The 14,089-nt window shown below is 42.9% G+C and overlaps 1 protein-coding gene across 1 annotated transcript in view; it reads right to left on the bottom strand.

Moving 5' to 3' along the window:
• LOC135557699 (tyrosine-protein phosphatase non-receptor type 14-like) overlaps positions 1-10,005 on the bottom strand; it is a 93,736-nt gene extending 83,731 nt beyond the window's left edge. Inside the window, 1 exon segment of the mRNA XM_064991221.1 lies at positions 9,782-10,005. The gene's annotated coding sequence lies outside the window, so the exon portion shown is untranslated.
• Between the last annotated feature and the right edge of the window lie 4,084 nt (positions 10,006-14,089).

Here is a 14,089-nt window from a genome sequence, read left to right as displayed (position 1 = left end):
CACTATGGTTCCGGCATCTCAGATTCCCCAGACTGCCTGAGGGGCAATGAAGGAAGGAGTTGTGTTGGGATGCCTCACTGGACGATGCAACACACCCCTGGGTACCCCTTTGTTACCTGACACACTAGCCATGTGTGTTTCTGTCTGCCTCGGAAAACCCACTCAGAAACTCTCTGTTAATAGTTTAGCCGTATCATGTTGCTCAGTTAGGACAATAGCTTTAACTCTCCTCATCTGTGCAAATGATCACACACACAAACACGCACAAACATACACACCAAACACACACACACACAGACACAAGCAGCTGCAAGCAGATTGCAGAGCCAGACAGTCAGGGTCCTTGTTAGAAACGCATCTGCTGTTTCACTCTTCATTTGGTCTCTCTCTCTCTCTCTCTCTCTCTCGCTCTGGTGTGTGAGAACACTGAGACACTGACAAACACAGTGTTGAGCATTCACACTGAGGTGAGACTCAGACAGGGAGGGAGCAGGGAGCCACCTCAGCCTTGTTAACGTATGAGAGGGTCAAGTTAAGGGTTGACAGAGCTCTGTTAAAGATAAAGGAATGTGTTTATAGTGATCTATAGTGCACTGCATAGCAGATATAACTTACAAGAATGCACATTAATATGATACATACTGCTACTGTAGTTAGGCCTTGCTTAATGATAAAGTAGGTGTGCCCAATAATTTTTGTACCATGTTTTGTGCTGCTGCCATGTTGTGTGGCTACCGTGTTGTTGTTAGGTTGTGTTGCTATCATGCTGTGTTGTCATGTGTCGGTGCCTTGCTATGTTGTTGTCTTTAGGTCTCTCTCTTTATGTAGTGTCGTGTTGTCTCTCTTGTTGTGATGTGTGTTTTGTCCTATCTTTATATTGTATTCATGTATTATTTCTAATCCCAGACCCCCGCCCCCGCAGGAGGCCTTTTGCATTTTGGTAGGCCGTCACTGTCAATGAAAAATTGTTCTTAACTGACTTGCCTAGTTAAACAAAGGTAAACATTTAAAAATTTCAAATAAACCAATATCAATGTGTGACAATGCGATTTCATGAAAAACACTTCAAGACTGGATATTCAAAAGAACCATTGGTGCCCGCGGTGATTAAGTAGCTAGCCAGTAGAGACCATGGTAGTGGTGACCATTGGTGCCAGCGGTGATTAAGTAGCTAGCCATTAGGGACCATGGTAGTGGTGACCATTGGTGCCAGCGGTGATTAAGTAGCTAGCCATTAGGGACCATGGTAGTGGTGACCATTGGTGCCAGCGGTGATTAAGTAGCTAGCCATTAGGGACCATGGTAGTGGTGACCATTGGTGCCAGCGGTGATTAAGTAGCTAGCCATTAGGGACCATGGTAGTGGTGACCATTGGTGCCAGCGGTGATTAAGTAGCTAGCCATTAGAGACCATGGTAGTGGTGACCATTGGTGCCAGTGGTGATTAAGTAGCTAGCCATTAGGGACCATGGTAGTGGTGACCATTGGTGCCAGCGGTGATTAAGTAGCTAGCCATTAGGGACCATGGGAGTGGTGACCATTGGTGCCCACGGTGATTAAGTAGCTAGCCATTAGGGACCATGGGAGTGGTGACCATTGGTGCCAGCGGTGATTAAGTAGCTAGCCATTAGGGACCATGGGAGTGGTGACCATTGGTGCCCACGGTGATTAAGTAGCTAGCCATTAGGGACCATGGTAGTGGTGACCATTGGTGCCAGCGGTGCCATTTCAAACAAATGAAAATACAATTATTAGATAATGATCATGTAGTTACCCATTTGATTTGAATTCTACCTAATCCAAGAAAATAAGTGAACTGTAAAATTAAAAAAAAACCTAAACAGAGACTTTGTGTGTGTGTGTGTGTGCGTGCGTGCGTGTATTTGCGTCAGGGTTTTTGTTAGCCGGAAATAGCTTTTGGCCGATGAAAAATTAGAAACGCCCTATAAATAGGCCAATTTTCCGGGAGAAGAAGAAAAAATCCCATTGCGAAATAATACTTCTTAGCCTATTCGTTGATGGACCAGTTGATGGAAATACATTGGACTAGTCATGCTTACTGGTCTGTAGGTTCGTTTGCATCATTTTGTGGAATGAAATTGGCGTGTGTACAGTATACAGTATATTAGTTGTGTATCTTATTTATCACACTCGTAAAGCATGCAGACAGAGATTGTTTGAAACCTGAAAATTGTAGTTAACACTATCGATGTTTTGCTCTACTGTGGGAATTATGATAGAATCAATGCAATATTAGCCACTTTCAATGTAATATACCGAAAGAAAGCCAACTATGCAAGATTTAGTATGCAGAACTGACTGTGCACGAAATGTTCCTGCAGGCAGAGCGTATTGGAGTAGGATTCTATTGCATTGACAGGCATGACTCAGGCAGTACTCTACACAGACCGGTGCACCATAACCAATCATAGCTGCAGTAGGCCTATATGCAAATAGCCTTTGCCATATATGGATCTGTGCCATTCACTTTGAACTGGACTGTGTTTAGGCTACAGCGGTCATGAGTAGATGCACTTGTTTTGAGATCTGCATGTAGCCACAAATGCAACTTTGGTTCATATTCTTCGCTAGTTAGTGAGTTATTAGCCCAGTTATAGCTCATTTCTAGTCAACAATGGAGGAGTAGTTGCTTCCAACAAGAGCACAAAAACAACATTTTCAGCCACCTCCTCGTCTGAAGAACAAGTGGATAAACAGGTTCATGTCAAGCCCTGCATGTTTTTTTTCGAGTCTCATGGAATGTAGGCCTACATTGAACACCACACATTGGCTGCTACTGTAGGCTGAACAATAGAGCAGCTATTTCCATGTTCAAAATATTATGGGATGTGTTTTTACATTGTTTTTGATGGAAGCCAATCTAGTAGACCTACATTATAATCAAATAGCCACCGTAGCCTACTTGACCACTGTTAAAACTGTAAATGAAAGCGGGTACAGCCTCAGTGTTCACAGTAAACGTGAGCCGGAAGTTGCACATCATTTTCACAATGTTCAAGTTTGCACTCAGCAGACCAGAAATTTGCTCAGTGCCACTAAACATTTGAGGGAACACTGTTAGCAACCCATGCTAGTTGTTGCTTATTAGAACTCCCCTCTTTCTACATTTCTAAGGGATATTTTAATCTCTGTCACATGAAACCGCTCGCATGTGCAGCGTGCTTTGACAAAGGTGTTTTCCATTAGTGCCTTCTGCGCTAATAATGTGAATAAATAACAGCTTATCAACATTTTAAGCGAAAAGTTCTGACCTGTTGCATCAGACTCATTGATATATGAGTAAATGTGGACCGTTCTTCTAACATCTTCAAAGTGCGCGTCAGAATTCAGCAAGAAGAACCGCACATTGTTGCATCCTCGACTTACAAGTGCTGTTAATATGAATGACCATCATCTAAATGTGATTTGTGTCATTCTGAGCACCGTGGGTGGTCGCCCAGTGTCATTCTGAGCACCGTGGGTGGTCGCCCAGTGTCATTCTGAGCACCGTGGGTGGACGCCCAGTGTCATTCTGAGCACCGTGGGTGGACGCCCAGTGTCATTCTGAGCACCGTGGGTGGACGCCCAGTGTCATTCTGAGCACCGTGGGTGGACGCCCAGTGTCATTCTGAGCACCGTGGGTGGACGCCCAGTGTCATTCTGAGCACCGTGGGTGGACACTCTAATCAGGGTTCACAACAAACGCATATGGGTCCTGTACATTTCTCATATGTCTGGGAAATTAAAATGCTGCCGGTCAAATGTCCGGACCCATATTTTCCTAACAGAAACCTGTGTGTATATTGGCATCAGTGCCTTGGTGTTCTGGACTGGAATGAACTGGTCATGTTCAGCGTTCCTGACTGCAGTTCCCATGTAAACAGAGCTGTCACCCTGACATGGACAGGAGGAGGAGGATCAAAGAGGATAAGTCTCAGTGACACTCGGCAGAGACGTTTTTCCGAACCTGGACCGCCGCACCACGACTCATCCTGTGCCACAGGAAACGGTCGCTGATGTCATGGAGAGAGTAGGGAGCGGATGAGAGGGAGAGAGTAGGGAGCGGATGAGAGGGAGAGAGTAGGGAGCGGATGAGAGGGAGAGAGTAGGGAGCGGATGAGAGGGAGAGAGTAGGGAGCGGATGAGAGGGAGAGAGTAGGGAGCGGATGAGAGGGAGAGAGTAGGGAGCGGATGAGAGGGAGAGAGTAGGGAGCGGATGAGAGGGAGAGAGTAGGGAGCGGATGAGAGGGAGAGAGTAGGGAGCGGATGAGAGGGAGAGAGTAGGGAGCGGATGAGAGGGAGAGAGTAGGGAGCGGATCAGAGGGAGAGAGTAGGGAGCGGATGAGAGGGAGAGAGTAGGGAGCGGATGAGAGGGAGAGAGTAGGGAGCGGATGAGAGGGAGAGAGTAGGGAGCGGATGAGAGGGAGAGAGTAGGGAGCGGATGAGAGGGAGAGAGTAGGGAGCGGATGAGAGGGAGAGAGTAGGGAGCGGATGAGAGGGAGAGAGTAGGGAGCGGATGAGAGGGAGAGATAAAGAGAGAGAAAAGGGGGGGGGGCAAGTGAGAAAGTGTGTCTGTGGATGTGAGAGAGAGAGAGAGTTGGAGAAGAGAGAAAGTTAACCCAACCAACACTACCACTACCTTCTTTCTAATGAGAGGATGAGAAAATGGAGAGAATGATAGAGGGACAGAGAACAGAGAGAGAGGGGCTGGTGAAACCCCTGTCACCCCTATCCCAGGCTCTTATCATGTTAGTCCAGTTGGTTGAGGGAGTGTTGGGGACAGAGGGAGGGAGGGAGTATCAACATGGAACCGTATCTGAGCAACTACCTCCAACACAACAGTATGGGACAGGCTGTGTCTACTGAAATTCAGCAGCCACCACTTTACAGCTAGATTTTCCATGCCCCCCCCCCCCCCCAACCACATCACACACACAAAAGCAGCATGTAGGCCACACATACACATACAAATGCAATAACCCACAAACACACACAGAAACATACGAGCACATTCACACACACACCCAACACAAAATAACTCACTCACCAAAAACCACTAAGCGTGCTTTCTCATGCCAAACCCTCAGTCAACATTCAACCTCCGAGGGGCTTCCCAACACAACACTATACAACTTTGCTATGCCGCTTTCTCTCCTGTCTACTATTTCTCTCTGCAATACAGAGATACCTGTAGCAAGAAATGAGAATGATGACAGAAGAGGCCTTTTGTGTGTGTGTGTGTGTGTGTGTGTGTGTGTGTGTGTGTGTGTGTGTGTGTGTGTGTGTGTGTGTGTGTGTGTGTGTGTGTGTGTGTGTGTGTGTGTGTGTGTGTGTGTGTGTGTGTGAATGTATATGAGTGAGTGTGTGTGTGTGCTTGTGTGTGTGTTGTGTACCTGACTGGCCAGAAGGGCGGGCTGTAGAGTGACTGACAGCTTCTTTGCAGCAGCAGGTGAGTGAAATGAGTACCTGGGATACAGAGGGACGGGTTGAGACATGTCTGCCTCTGTTATTGTCTGAGGTGAGGTGCTGCTGTAGAGCTGCCTTACACAACTCACAAACACAGCAGTACTATCCTGTCTGTACACTTCCCAAAGAATAAAATATAACAGGATAGAATGAAATCGAATAGCGCAGAGTGGTGCAGCAGTCTAAGGGACTGCATCACAGTGCTAGAGGTGTTACTACAGACCCGGGTTTGATCCTTGGCTATGTCACAACCGGCCGTGAGAGGAGTCCCATAGGGCGGCGCACAATTGGCCCAACATCGTCTGGGTTTGGCCGGGGGGGCTTGACAAGTAGGCCATCATTGTAAATAAGAATTTGTTCTTAACTGACTTGCCTGGTTAAATAAAAATAAATAAAGAATATGGCTGCACAGAAGTAGGTAACCCAAGCATACAGATATAGCTGCCTACTAGCAACATTCTTAAAGAGATTCTCCTGTGCTTTTTAAAAATACTTTTAAGCCAGTAGTTTTGAATGTATCGGTCACGAGAGCCAAAAGTGGTCCCCAAAAATGGCATACTACGCCACATACTCTGCTGTGTGTGCATCCTGCTAGCTGTCAATCAAATTGTGAGGGGCTGTGCATCATTGGTTGAAACTCGAATTGCTAGGGGGCTGGCCCATGTGGGGCGTAGCACAGTAGCTTTCAAAATAGGGATTTTGTGGCTAATTGAAGTAAAACAGTTATTCTGCTCATAGATTATGCATGTACAGTATGAAGGACACATTGACACATCCAGCCCAAAGCGGGAGGTTTAAAAAATACTTGCTAGTCACCAATGTTTTGGTGCATGTCTTTAAAGCCATAGACAGTCCAGCTCTTCAGCTCCTCTACCAGTGTTTAAAAAGCTGCTGTTGTGTATTCCCAGTCCACTTGTGCTAGCACCATATCATTTGCTCAGCATGCCATTGAGGTTATAAAGGCGACCAGATGTGTGTGTGTGGGGGGGCACGCCTCCTGCAGCGATGCTATATATGCCATTACTGTACTCTCCTACTTTACGGTGGTAGTAATTCTAGGTGCATGTCCAAACAGATTGCTCTCACTCGCACACACCATTTTGAACACAGTGCTGGAGCCTTACTTTTCCCCAGCAATGTGCTAATGCTAATGTCATCGCCATCACTAAAGAGTGGGAGACAGTGCTGGAGGCCCAGTCCCTTCTAGACAATTTCCTGTACAAAATGTTTAAACTTGGTGTAAACTTGGCAGTAGAAAACCTAAACAGTATATTTGACGTCTCAGCTTCCCTATCAAATCTAAAAATGTCAAGCAGACAACCTAAGAAAATGAGTAACAATGATAAATTGTTTGATGAATAATGAAAAAACCTAAGAAAGAAATTGAGAAACCTATCCAGCCAAAAACATAGAGACCCAGAAAACCTGAGCCTACGCCTTCACTATGGTGAATCATTAAAACAAGACAGAAATACACTACGGAAAAAGAAGGAACAGCACGTCAGAAATCAGCTCAATGCAATTGAAGAATCCAGAGAATCTAACCACTTCTGGGGAAATTGGGGAAACTCAAAACAAACAATGACACAAAAAGTTATTTATCCAAAACAGAGATATATCGATAAAACACTTATCCAATCCTTTGGGCTCTATAAGAAAGAACAAACAGAAAAAAATACACATAACCTAATAAAAATGGTAGAATCAACTATTAAAGACTACTCGAACCCACGGGATTCTCCAACTACATTGAAGGAACTACAGGACCAAATACAAGCCCTCCAACCCAAAAAGGCCTGTGGGGTTGATGGTATCCTGAACGAAATGATCAAATATACAGACCACAAATTCCAATTGGCTACTTCAACTCTTTACCATCTTCCTCAGCTCTGGCATATTCCCCAATATTGACTTGCCTCGTTAAATAAAGGTAAAATAAAAAATACAATGTTTGGAATCAAGGACTGATCACCCCAATCAACAAAAGTGGAGCCAAATTTGACCCCAATAACCACTGTGGGATATGCGTCAACAGAAACCTTGGAAAAAATCCTCTGCTTTATCATTAACAGCAGGCTTGTACATTTCCTCAGCAGAAACAATGTACTGAGCAAATGTCAAATTGGCTTTTTACCAAATGACTGTACGACAGACAACGTATTCACCCTGCACACCCTAAATGACAAACAAACAAACCAAAACAAAGGCAAAGTCTTCTCATGCTTTGTTGATTTCAGGGGCCTGCTATAGAAATTGATGGACAGTGATGTTGGGGTAAAAACATACGACATTATAAAATCCATGTACACAAACAACAAGTGTGCGGTTAAAATTGGCAAAAAAACACACATTTCTTTCCACAGGGCCGGGGGGTGAGACAGGGATGACGCTTAAGCCCCACCCTCTTCAACATATATATCAATGAATCAGCACCCGGCCTCACCCTACTAGAATCTGAAGTCAAATGTCCACCGTTTGCTGATGATCTGGTGCTTCTATCCCCAACCAAGGAGGGCCTAGAGCAGCACCTAGATCTTCTGCACAGATTCTGTCAGACCTGGGTCCTGACAGTACATCTCAGGAGGACAAACTAAACTAGAATGCTATTTTGCCCTAAACAGAGAGTACACAGTACCAGGATACCTGACCACTGTGACTGACCCAAAATTAAGGAAATGTTTGACTATGTACAGACTCAGTTAGCATAGCCTTGCTATTGAGAAAGGCCACCAAAGGTAGACCTGGCTCCATGAGAAGACAGGCTATGTGCACACTGCCCACAAAATTAGTTGGAATCTGAGCTGCACTTCCTAACCTCTTGCCAAATGTATGACCATATTAGAGACACATATTTCTCTCAGATTACACAGACCCACAAAGAATTCGAAAGAAATCCAATTTTGATAAACTCCCAAATCTATTGGGTGAAATACCACAGTGTGCCATCAGAGCAGCAACATTTGTGACCAGTTGTCACAAGAAAAGGGGCAACTAGTGAAGAACAAACACCGCTGTAAATACAACCTATATTTATGTTTATTTATGTTCCCTTTTGGACTTTAACTATTTGCACGTCATTACAACACTGCATATAGACATAATATGTGGAACTTTTGTTAGTGTAATGTTTACTGTACATTTTTTATTGTTTATTTCACTTTTGTCTATTATCTATTTCACTTGCTTGGCAATGTTTCCAATGCCAATAAACACCCTTAATTTGAAATGGACAGAGACTGAGGTAGACATGTTTAAACAAACACACTTGCATACCCACACACACATGCATACAAAGCCTTTTTCACATGCATCAACACTTGCGTGCACACACAGTATTGGTTTCTTCATTATGTTATCTTCTTTTCAGAGGTCAGTAATGTGACATGCCATAGGCAGACAGTGATGTTGCCACCATGGAGCTGGCTTGTATTTCTATATGACGCCTGTATAGACCTTGGACTCGACACTCATCTGCTCTCTCCTATCCTTTCATTCTCTTTTGTGGCCTTGCCTTGCCTGTTTCATCATCTGAATTCTCCACTTCTCTGAAAATGTGCTCTCTGGTAACTGCTATATGCATGGTATAACACAGCTATTGCAGCCTACATGGAGAAAAAACCAGACACACAATACGGTCTAAGCCTATTTCTAGCCTAGGCCTACCCAAGACAGCAGATGTTTTTGATGCGTTTTCGTTTTTGGAAGCAAACACAAAAGCGCATTGAACCGATGAACCCTTTCCCAATGCAGGTCGCGGCTTGCCCTGAAACCCCGCCGCGAGACCCCCTGGAATGTTCCCGTTTGGCTGACGAAAAAAAGTTGCTCTACGTGGACAGGCAGGCAGGCAGGCGAGGCGAACGCATATGGCCTTCACTTTGCCTGCACCCTGCATAAAACTACTATTTACACGGGTTTAGCCTACCAAGCAAGCTTTTGACTTGGCTGAATGAAGAATAACCCATAAAATAGTATTGCGATTTGAACATGGTAACAAAGCGCCGTTATTTTATTGCACTAAATGTTTCCATTGAAAGGAAACAAATCAACAAAAAGCAGCCAATCGCTGGTAGAGACACCCACCGTTTTTCCTTTGCTACATGCCGAAATTGTGTCTGCGCTGAGGAAATTCTGCGAGCTCGACGGAGTGGAACGGCCTCCTCAAATCCGCAAAATTGAATTAATCCTCAAAACAGTTTTATTCTCCATTTCCATTTGTCAAAATTCTGTCTGAATTTTTTAAAATTAAGTATTTTATTCCAGAATACACAAAATCTGTCGAAAAGGAGAATAAAGAAAAAACTCCAAAGGAACTTTACCCCTCAAGATGCGAGTCGTAGGCTATATCCTAGTCTTCAACTGAGTGAAGTTCATGAGCCCCAAAAGCAAAACAACATTCGGCAAAGTTATCCAAGTTGTGCCAAAAATATTAAAAAGTAGGTGTTCGACTTTCCCTTAGACCCTGGGTTTTGTGATATAACGTCGACTCCACAACTCCGGAGCAGCCGAGAGCAGCGCATAGGTTTAGATGCGTAGCCTCTATGTCCCGTCCCTTCTGACATCACATCAAGGAATTTCAGGAATGCAAGGCTAACGGAGAAGTGGCGGCTCCTCGTTTAATGGTTTTAGGCGAGAGATGACTAAACAGGGAACAAAGGGGACCCGCTTATATATGTATGTCCTTTCGCCTTTGTTAGTAGTCTAGCCTATATAAAAAGCCTCTCTCCTGAACAGTTCCTGCTACTTTTTCTCCTTCAATTCAACAAAGAAATTTCTCTTAGGAAATGTAGTAAACTATCATTTATTTGTAACTTCTCTATTTATTTATTTAATATTTCATAGGCATTAGCATTTTTTTCTAATCAACACATGTCCCAACATAATCTGATGAGAAATGGGTCGGATGCTTTAGTATCACCATTAACTAAAACTGACTTTTGGCGACTGTTAGTTTGAATTAGTAACCAAACTGCATCCTCTGGTGGCCACATCCTTTCTGGTTCAGATTGACTTTGAGGAAAGCAATAATATGATGAAAAACAAATCCTGATCATTGCCTTACCAAGCATATGCACTCAGTTTCAGTCATATAAACTACCTCGACTCTATTCATTGAGAATCAATTGAATTAATATATCTATTTAAGTGCATTAAACAACATTAGGTCTGTACATGCAGGCCAGACGCCAGAACGAATCACATGGACTTTATTTAATTTTTATAGGCGGGCCCGTTTTTTTTCACGGGCCTCCTGTGTGCATGCACATTACCATATGGACACATTGATAACTAACACCATGACCTTAAATTAATGTAATGACGGTTAAACGTGTAGGCCTACTGGTTACACATGTAATGTGAAATTGGTCAAGCAATCAAAAGGGCAAACAATTCAATGAAACAATGAATGTGCAAGAATTGATGGGAGACAGTGGAGCACATTCTGGAGAGCTGAATGCATGCATTCTGAAGAGAGACGCCCATACCTTTGCCAAACAACATTTGTAATAATACTCAAAGACACCTTATCTTCACACATTTTAGATGCTTTTCACTGACTACCGCAACTCAATAATCAAGCCCTATATTGCCACGTGCGCTGCCCAAATGGCTGGTTTCCCCAAATGGACATAGGCCAACGCACTTCTGAAACACTCCACAGCTATTTAAAATTAAAATAAGCGTATGATCCTGTGTGGCTAACTCAAGCTCTCTGGTAAAGTATTCTGAATGACTTTACTTAGACAGGAGTAATTATATAATTTTGGCAAAACATCAATTTACCTTAAGGGAAGCCAGCATCAGAAGAGTGCACTGTGCACCCGCGAACTTTCCTTTCTAATTTGCAAGTGGCTGAAACCAGAGATCTCAATATAATGATGAGATTATCATGTCTCTGCCCTAACAATGCGAATCGTTCCAAAGGCGGGAATGCAGGCGACAAGCTGAAGTTGGCATAGAAACGCACTGGGTTATTCAGGACAGATTTAGGCGAGAGTGATCCCTCTCGCTTTGCCTCTTCCTCTCTTCTGAAACTAGGAAGCGAAACAAGCGCGGCTCTTTCTTACTTTTTTTGTAGCCCATGTATCTGATGCTGTCTGGCCGTACTCCTTTTGTCCAGACAGCATCAGATACGGTCTACACATACGGATACGAAGGGGCGTCCGCTCGCTCGGATGCTTTATGTGAGATTGATGCGCCTCTGTTGGCGAGCACCTCGGTCAAAAAAATGATCAATATTTCAATATTTTATTTGGACGGGCAAGGAGGTATGGTAGGGAGGTCCTGCCCCCTAAGGCCCACCCATAATGCCATCCCTGACTACAAGGAACATAAAACAACACACAGCTAACAATTTTTTTTCTAGAGATCAATTTCCATTGTTTTAGGTGGCAATTCATTTTGTGTGACATGCTGGTCATGTAGGCAACTTAAAGGTCAATTGCAGCCATTTTATCTCAATATCATACAATTTATGGGTAACAACTAAGTACCTTATTGTGATTGTTTTAAATTATAATGGTAAAAAATAAACCAAAACTGCTTCTTAGCAAATAGCAGTTTTGCTAGGACTGGCTGGGAGTGGTCTGGGTTGGGTGGGGAAACTGAAAACTGAAAACAAACTGTTATTGGCAGAGAGGTTTAAAACTCTCTTTGTAATTGGTCTATTAACTAATTTACCACCTGGTGATGTCACCAGACAGGCCAGAACACCATCCCACCAAAACAGGTTGACATTTCAGGTGGTCTTTTCAAACAGCTCTTACACTAAAAGGGCACTATCCTCATTTTCACAATTTCACAGGATTATTCCAACCTCATAATGTGGAAATATATATAAAACATAGGACATTTTATTTTTTAGGTGCACTGGTCCTTTAAGTAAGCATGGACATTTGAAACTAATACTCTGCCCTGAACTTCAGTCACTGTTACTAGCCGGCTACCACCCGGTACTCAACTCTGCACCTGTATTGTATATAGTCATTGAACACTGGTCACTTTAATAATGCTTACATACTGTTTTACCCACTTCATATTTATATACTGTATTCTAGTCAAGGCTCATCCTATATAACTACTGCTGTACTCACCTTTTCTATTCATACACTGTCCATACTTTTTATATACACTATCATATACATATACATTTATATTCCGGACTCTGACATTGCGTGTTCTAATATTTCTACCTTTCTTAATTCCTTTCTTTTTCTTTTTTGGGTTTGCGTGTATTGTTTTGTGTTGTTTAGTATTGCTGCACTGTATGTGTACTTGACAAAAACAATTTGATTTGATAACACCCATGTACCTGCAGAGGGAGACAAAGCACTTATTTTCACTAGCTAGAAGACAAAATAATGGTCTACTGCTAACTACAGAGTCTATTTTGGTGTTAGGAGATAATTGCACATTTAGTTGGGAAGGTATAAAACTACTATGTGGAGTCCCAATCTGTATAATGTTTTGTAAATTCAACCAAAAGTAGTACAGCAGTAGCCTATAGTTTATTGATCTCTACATGTCTTTGTGTGGTTAATCAAATTAAAATATAGGCTATTTGTCATATGTACAAGATAATAATATGAACATATACCATTTACCATGTGTTATTTACTCTCATTATTATTATAAACTTGAAAAAACGAACACATTGTCTGTTTATTATTTTGATTAGTAAATGAAGTTGGCCAACTCATCCCCTCAGCTTCCCAATGGAATATTTCTTCACATATTCCCCGGGTGTGTATACTGGGGATCTATACTGAGGTCTGGTTCCCCCTGGTTCATTTGGATCATTACTGAGTGCATCATTCTTGCCCCATTATGTGCAATGGTAATGGTTGACTCAACGCTTTAGAATGATGGTCCTCTGTAGCTCAGTTGGTAGAGAATGACATTTGCAATGCCAGAATAATTTGTTTGATTCCCGGGACCACCCTTACGTAAAATGTATCCACTTATGACTCTAAGTTGCTTTGGATAAAATGATCTGCTAAATGGCATATATTATATTACTCAATGGAGGAAAAGAGAGGAGGAAAAAGAGGAGTGGAGAGGGCAGAGTTGAGGACAGGATAAAGGGGTTAAACAAGTCCTCTCACCACCCAGTAGACAGACAAGCCTCTGAGCCCTGAGAGCTAAGGGCAGCCCTCAGTGCCTGATTAAAACTCAAGAGAGAAGAGGATGTGTGGAGATGTGTCAAATGCAGCTGGCAGGATGTTTCTTATTTCTCTCGCTCTTTCTCACTGTTGCTCTCGCTCTGTCTCTCTCTGTCTCTCCCTCTCCCTCTTTTTGTCTCTGTCTCTCACTCTCTCTATATTTCTCCCTCTCCCTCTTTTTGTCTCTGTCTCTCACTCTCTCTATATTTCTCCCTCTCCCTCTTTAAGTAAAGTTGAAGTAATGGAGTGACTCCATTCAAATACCATCTTACCTGTCGAGACCAAATCATTTGAATCACCGATTTTCTACTTTATTTTCATAATAAATTATTCAGAAATGATTCAGATATAAATCATTCACATGTTTTGTTTTAGCTTCACATACTCCAATATTTCACACACATTAAGTACAAAGAATCAAAGATCCTTCTTTAATTATTTTTTATTGTGCAGCAAGGGGTAAAA

This window comes from Oncorhynchus masou, chromosome 16 (genome assembly GCF_036934945.1).
Source record: "Oncorhynchus masou masou isolate Uvic2021 chromosome 16, UVic_Omas_1.1, whole genome shotgun sequence".
Classification (NCBI taxonomy): Eukaryota; Metazoa; Chordata; class Actinopteri; order Salmoniformes; family Salmonidae; genus Oncorhynchus; species Oncorhynchus masou.
Note: the sequence above shows the minus strand (reverse complement) of the source record. Positions and strands in the feature narration are given on the sequence as shown.